Raw genomic sequence first — 6810 nt, 5'->3', positions numbered from 1 at the left:
GAGGAGAGGAGAGGAGAGGAGAGGAGAGGAGAGGAGAGGAGAGGAGAAGGGAACCAATGAAGAAGAAAAGAGCCAAGACAAAGAGAGAAGAGCCAAAAGAGTGAGTGTCCAAAGTGGCTGAATTTTATAGGGATCAGAAGGTGAAAGAAGGCAAGCAAGTAGCCCAGCACTTGAGCTTCAGAGGATTAAGGTAGGGGGCAGGCTAAGAAGTGGTGGAATGAGAGGGCAAAATTACACCTACTACTTGTTCCAACTTGTAAAAGGCTTTCTTACTACTAGTAAACAGATATCTAAGGACATTTCACCAGTCGCAGCATTAGAATTGGGTGTAACTGAGCTCCAAGTGACTCAGGCTCTATGTCAAGCTGGTTGTTGATCTAAGTAATGTCATATATTTGTAGGTCTCAGAATCTTAAAGACAGAAGACTGACTTAGTAAGGTACTCCTGGAGCAGAGTCTACAGAGGTAAGTTGAGTTTGGTCCCCTTACCTTCATTGTCTAGTGCTTGGCTTGCCTTTCTGTCCAGAGACTTGTAGGACGCCTAGAGCATCCTGCTACCCCATGGAGGCCTGGAGGGCCCAAAGACTAACAAGTTTAGAACCATGCCCAACTAATCCATTCCCAGAAAGTTATGACTGGGGCATAGCCAGCAGAGGTGAGTTGTACAGGATCCCCTTACCTCCATTGTCTAGAACTATGTTTGCCCTGTGGTCCATAGGAGCCTTGCAGGACCACAAGGGCATCTTGATTGTTTATGGAGGCCTGCTAGGGCCCCAAGAACAACCAGCTTTAAAGATTGCCACCTCCCCCCAATCCCTTGTCAGTACAATTGTTCTAGGCACAGCTAGCAGAGTCAGTTACTCTTCCCTCCATTGTCTGGTCCATCACTAACATCAATAGAAGAGAAACACACACACACAAACACACACAACCACCAACAACACCAAAATGGCAGAAAGTAACAATCCTTGGTTTTTAATATCTTTTAACATCAATGGACCCAGACTAACAAAAGAGGTGTATAAGCAGAATCTATTGTTCTGTTGTATACAAGAAACATATCTCGGCAGCATAGATAGATATTGTCTCAGAATAAAGAACTGAAAATAGGTTTTCTAAGCAAAAGGACCAAGAAACAAGCTGGGGTAGTCATTGTACTATCTAATAAAATAGAATTTCAACAAAAAATAATCAGAAAAGATGGGAAAGGACACTTTGTACTCATCAAAGAAAAAGTTGACCAAGAAAACATCTCAATTCTGAACATCTATGTCACAAATACAAGAGCATACACATTCATAGAAGAAACAACACTAAAGCTGAATCATACATTGAAACCCATACCTTAATATGGGGAGACTTCAACACTCCATTATCATAAATGAGGAGGTCATGAAGACAGACCCTAAACAGACAAATAATGAAACTAGCAGAGATTATGATTCAAGTGGACCTAACATAGCCATAGAACATTTCAAACAAACACAAAAGAATATACCTTCTCAGCATTTCAAAACATTCTTCAAAACTGACCATATAATCAATTAAAAAGCAAGACTCAATGGATAAAACAACTACTTGTGCATTATTAAGTCATGATGGATAACAGAAATAACAGAAATCTTAAATACTCGTGGAAATCAAACAACTGCTTGCTCTATAATTACTGTGTCAGTGAAGAAATAAGAAATTAAAGGCTTTCTAGAATTCAATGGAAATCAGGGCACATGAAAGCAATATTAAGTAAAAGGGTTTAAACACTAAGTGCCTTCATAAAGATATTGGAGAGTTCTCATATGAACAAATGGAAAGTATACTGGAAAGCTTGAAGAAGAACAAGAAGAAGAAGAAGAAGAAGAAGAAGAAGAAGAGGAGGAGGAGGAGGAGGAGGAGGAGGAGGAGGAGGAGGAGGAGGAAGGACAACACACCCAGGAGGAGTAGACAGCAGGTTAAACTCTAGGCTGAAATCAATCAATTAGAAACAAAGGGAACAGTACAAAGAATCAAAAGAAAACAACAAAAACAAAAACAAAAGAAGGAAATCAAAAAAGAAGCTGGTTCATTGAGAAAATCAACAAGATACACAAATCCTTAGCCAAAATAACTAAAACACAGAGAGACAGTATCTAAATAAAATCAGAAATGAAAAGGGAGATATAACAACAGACGATGAAGAAATTCAGAGTCTTTAGGTTTTACTTCAAAAGCCATCACTCCACAAAATTGGAAAACCTAAATGAATTGTTAATTTTCTAGAAAGACACCACTTACCACAATTAAACAAGATCAGATAAACTATCTGAATGGTTCTATATACCCTAAAGAAATAGAACCATTCATTAAAAGTTTCCCAACCAAAAAAATAAAAACAGGGCCAGATGATTTTAGTGCAGAATTTTACCTGATTTTCACAGAAAAGCTAATGTCAATACTTTTCAAACTATTTCACAAATAGAAACAGAAGAAACATTGATGACCAAATTCTATGAGGCAAAAGTCACCCTGATACATAAACCACAGAAAGCCTCAACAAAGAAAGAGAATTTCAGATCAATTTCACTTACAAACATCAATGAAATAATACTCAATAAAATACTCAAAAACAGAGTACAAGAATACATTAAAGACATCATCGACAATGTACAGATAGGCTTCATCACAAGGATGTAGAGGTAGTGCAATATATCAAAACCCATCAACACAGTCCACTATATAAACACACTGAAAAAAAAATCACAGGATCTTCTCATTAGATGCTGAATAAACATTGACAAAATCCAACACCCCTTCAGGTTAAAAGTCTTGGAGAGATCAGGGATACATGATGAGACCTAAAAACAATAAAGGCAATATATATAGCAAGGCAGAAGCAAACATCAGATTAAATGGACAGGAACTAAAAGCAGTTTCACTAAAATCAGGGACAAGACAAAGTTGTCCACTTTTTCCTTATCTCTTCCATCTAGTACCTCAAGTTCTATCTAGAGCAATAAGAAAACTAGAGGAGATCATGTGCACACAAATTAGATAAAAAGAAGTCAAAGGATCACTATTCACAGATGATATAATACCATAAATAAGTGACCCCAAAATCTCTATCAAGGAATTCCCACACTGCTAAACACCTTCAGCAATGTTGCTGGATACACAATTAACTTCTGAAAAAAATCAGTAGACCTCTTTTTTTTACAAACTATAAATGAGCTTAGAAAGAAGTTAAGAAGACAACACCTACCACAATATCCACAAACAATATAAAATACCTTGGTGTAATGCTAACCACTCACTGAAAGACCTGTATGACAAGAACTTAAAGCCTCTGAAGAAAGAAGCTGAAAAAGATATGAAAGAAGGATCTCCCTTGTTCACAAATCAGTACTATTAACATAGTGAAAATGGCCACCTTACAAAAAAAAGGTCTGCATATTAAAGGAATACCCCATCAAAATTCTAACACAATTCTTTACTGACCTTGAAAGAGTAATTCTCAACTTCATATGGAAAAAGAAAAAAAAAACATGGTAACAAAAGCAATCCTGAACAATAAGAGAACTTCTGGAGGTATCACTATCACTGACTTCAAGCTGTACTACAAAGTAATAATAATAAACTGCATGGTATTGGCATAAAAATAAATAGGTTGATCAATGGAATATAACAGCAGATTCAGAAATAAACCCACACACCTGTGGACAATGGATTTTTGACAAAGAAGCCAAGATCACACAATGGAAAAGAGAGAATATGTTCAAAAAACGGTGCTGGACAAACTGGATCCCTAAATGTATAAGTGAAAATAGATCCATATTCATTACCCTGCACAAAAATCAAGACCAAATATATTAAACCCTTCAACATAAAACTAGAGACATTAAATCTTATAAAATAGAAAGTGGTGAGACATTTTTTTTCTGAACAGAAGACAAATATCTTAATTACTAAGATCAACAATTAATAAATAGGAACTCATGAAACTAAACAGCTTCTGTGTGTGTGTGTTCAACATCGTTTGTTATCAGAGAAATGCAAATCAAAACAACTCTGAGATTCTACCCTACACCCACCCTAATGGTTAAGATCAAATACTCAAGGAACAGAACATGCTGGCAAGGACATGGACCAAGGAGAATACTCCTCCATTACTGGTGGGAGTGTAAACTTGTACAACCACTCTTTTGTAAATGAGTTATTCTTAATATAAAAGAAAACAGTGGTCCTCACTTTGGCAGCACATAAACTAAAATTGGAATGATACAGAGAAGATTAGCATGGCCCCTGCACAAGGACAACACGCAAATTAGTGAAGTGTTTCATATTTTTTTAATATTTTGTCACTGGGCACACTATTTCTATTTGTTAAGATAGATTCTTTCAAATTGCTCTTATTCTTAACTTACAAAATAATTTGGCTGCATTTGTGTAGAGCTGTTTCTCTGTTCTGTTCCAATGATCTATGTTTTGTCCTTGTCAAAGGATCCATGTCATAATCAGTCTTAAATCCATTATAAGCATTTAGAATAACAGGAGATACTGCATGCTTCCTTTTCAAATTATTCCACTTAGCCTAGCTCCTTGGTTCATGTACATATATTTTAGAATAATCTTTAGCAAGAGGGGAAGGAGGGTAAAAGAGGGAAATAGAGGTGGAAAATGGTTACAATGCACTATATGCAAGTATGAAATTGTCGAAGGTAAAAGTACTAAAGTAAATAGATTGTATTTATAAAAATACTGGATAAAAAGGATACACACACACACACACACATACACACACACACAGACACATACAGATACACACATACTCTCCAAGGTCGACTTGCCTCTGGCTCTGGAGCCCTCCATTTGTTCTCATTGGTATTGTGTAGCAACACTGTGTCCATGCTTTGTTACAGTTGTGCCTTGTTAATTTTGTTTTCAATATACTATTAATAGGATTATATCTTTTATTCCAACTTTCATACCTCTATTGTTATTTCATATAGTTGTGTTTTTCATATTATTTGTTTATGTGTGTAGTGGACTTGAGTTTTTTTATTTTTTATTTTTTATTTATTTTTATATTTGGATGTTTTATTTACATTTCCTATGTAGTCCCCTTACCCCATACCCCACCCACCCAGGAACCCCCAATCCCCTCGCCCCTCCTCCTTCTTCTCTGTGGATGTAACCTCTATCTACTCCCCCCCACTCCCACCTCCCCACCCTCAAAATTCCCACACCCTGGGGCATCCAGCCTTCATGCAGTCAAGGTTCTCTTCTTCCACCTATGCCCAGCAGGGCCCTCCACTTTTACATATTCAACTGAAGTGCTGGATCCCCCCCTAAGTGCTCCCAGGCTGGTGGTTTAGACCCTGGGAGCTGTGATTGGTTGGTATTGTTGCTCTCCTCATGGTGCTGCAAATCCTTTCAGCTCTCCTTCAGTCTTCACTCTAACTCCTCTATTGAGAACCTCATGATCAGTTCAATGGCTAGTTGTGAGCATCTGCCTCTGAGTATGTCAGACTCTTGAAGACCTCTGAGGAGATATCCATCAGGCTCTTATCAGCATGCACTTCCTGACTGCCACATCAGCATCTACCTTTGGTGATTGCACATGGGATAGATACTCAGGTGGAGTGGTCATGAAACGGCCCCTCCTTCAGTTTCTGTCCCTCACTTTGTCTCCATATTTGCTCCCTTGAGTAATTTGTTGCTCCTTCTAAGAAGGACCAGATCACCCCCACTTGGTCTTCCTTCTTTATAGGCTTCATGTGGCCTGTGAGTTGCATCTTGGGCATTCAATAATCAGTGAGTGAATACCATGTGTGTTCTTTTGTGATTGGCTTACCTCACTCAGAATGATAATTTCTAGTTCCATCCATTTACCTAGGAACCTCTCGAATTCATTGTTTTTAATAGCTGAGTAATACTCCATTGTGTAAATATACCACATTTTTTAATCCATTCCTCAGTTGAAGGACATCTGGGTTCTTTTCAGCTCCTGGCTATTATAAACAAGGCTGCTATGAACATAGTTGAGCATATGTCTTTCTTATATGTTCCAGTATCTTCTGGGTATATGCCTAGGAGTAGTATAGCTGGGTCCTCAGGTAATGTTATGTCCAATTTTCTGAGGAACCGCCAGACTGATTTCCAAAGTGGTTGCACCATCTTGCAATCCCACCAATAATGGAGGAGTGTTCCTCTTTCTCCACACCCTCGCCAGCATCTACTATCATCAGAGTTTTTAATCTTAGCAATTCTGACTGGTGTGAGATGGAATCTCAGAGTTGTTTTGATTTGCATTTCCCTGACGACTAAGGATGCTGAACATTTCTTTAGGTGCTTCTCGGCCATTTGAGTTTCTTCCAATGAAAATACTTTGTTAAGCTCTATACCCCATTTTTTAATAGGGTAATTTGGTTGTCTGGAGTCTAATTTCTTGAGTTCTTTGTATATATTGGATACTAGCCCTCTATCAGATGAAGGATTGGTAAAGATCTTTTCCCAATTTGTTGGTTGTCGTTTTGTCCTATTGACAGTGTCCTTTGCCTTACAGAAACTTTGCAATTTTATGAAGTCCCATTTGTCAATTCTTGATCTTAGAGCATATGCCATTGGAGTTCTGTTCAGGAACTTTTCCCCTGTGCCCAAGTATTCGAGGCTCTTCCCCACCTTCTCTTCTATTAGTTTCAGTGTATCTGGTTTTATGTGGAGGTCCTTTATCCACTTAGACTTGAGCTTTGTACAAGGGGATAAGAATGGATCAATTTTCATTCTTCTACATGTTGTCCTCCAGTTGAACCAGCACCATTTGTTGAAAATGCTGTC

The 6810-nt window shown here is 37.9% G+C and overlaps 1 non-coding gene across 1 annotated transcript; it reads left to right on the top strand.

Moving 5' to 3' along the window:
* Window positions 1–4213: 4213 nt before the first annotated feature.
* LOC114614602 lies at window positions 4214–4320 on the top strand. The gene has a single exon (XR_003710364.1). It is a non-coding gene; the product is annotated as a U6 spliceosomal RNA (small nuclear RNA).
* The last annotated feature ends 2490 nt before the right edge of the window (window positions 4321–6810 follow it).

The sequence above is a fragment of the Grammomys surdaster genome, unplaced genomic scaffold, assembly GCF_004785775.1.
Source record: "Grammomys surdaster isolate TR1022 unplaced genomic scaffold, NIH_TR_1.0 126391, whole genome shotgun sequence".
Lineage (NCBI taxonomy): Eukaryota > Metazoa > Chordata > Mammalia > Rodentia > Muridae > Grammomys > Grammomys surdaster.
This window is presented reverse-complemented; position numbering and strand designations above follow the sequence as displayed.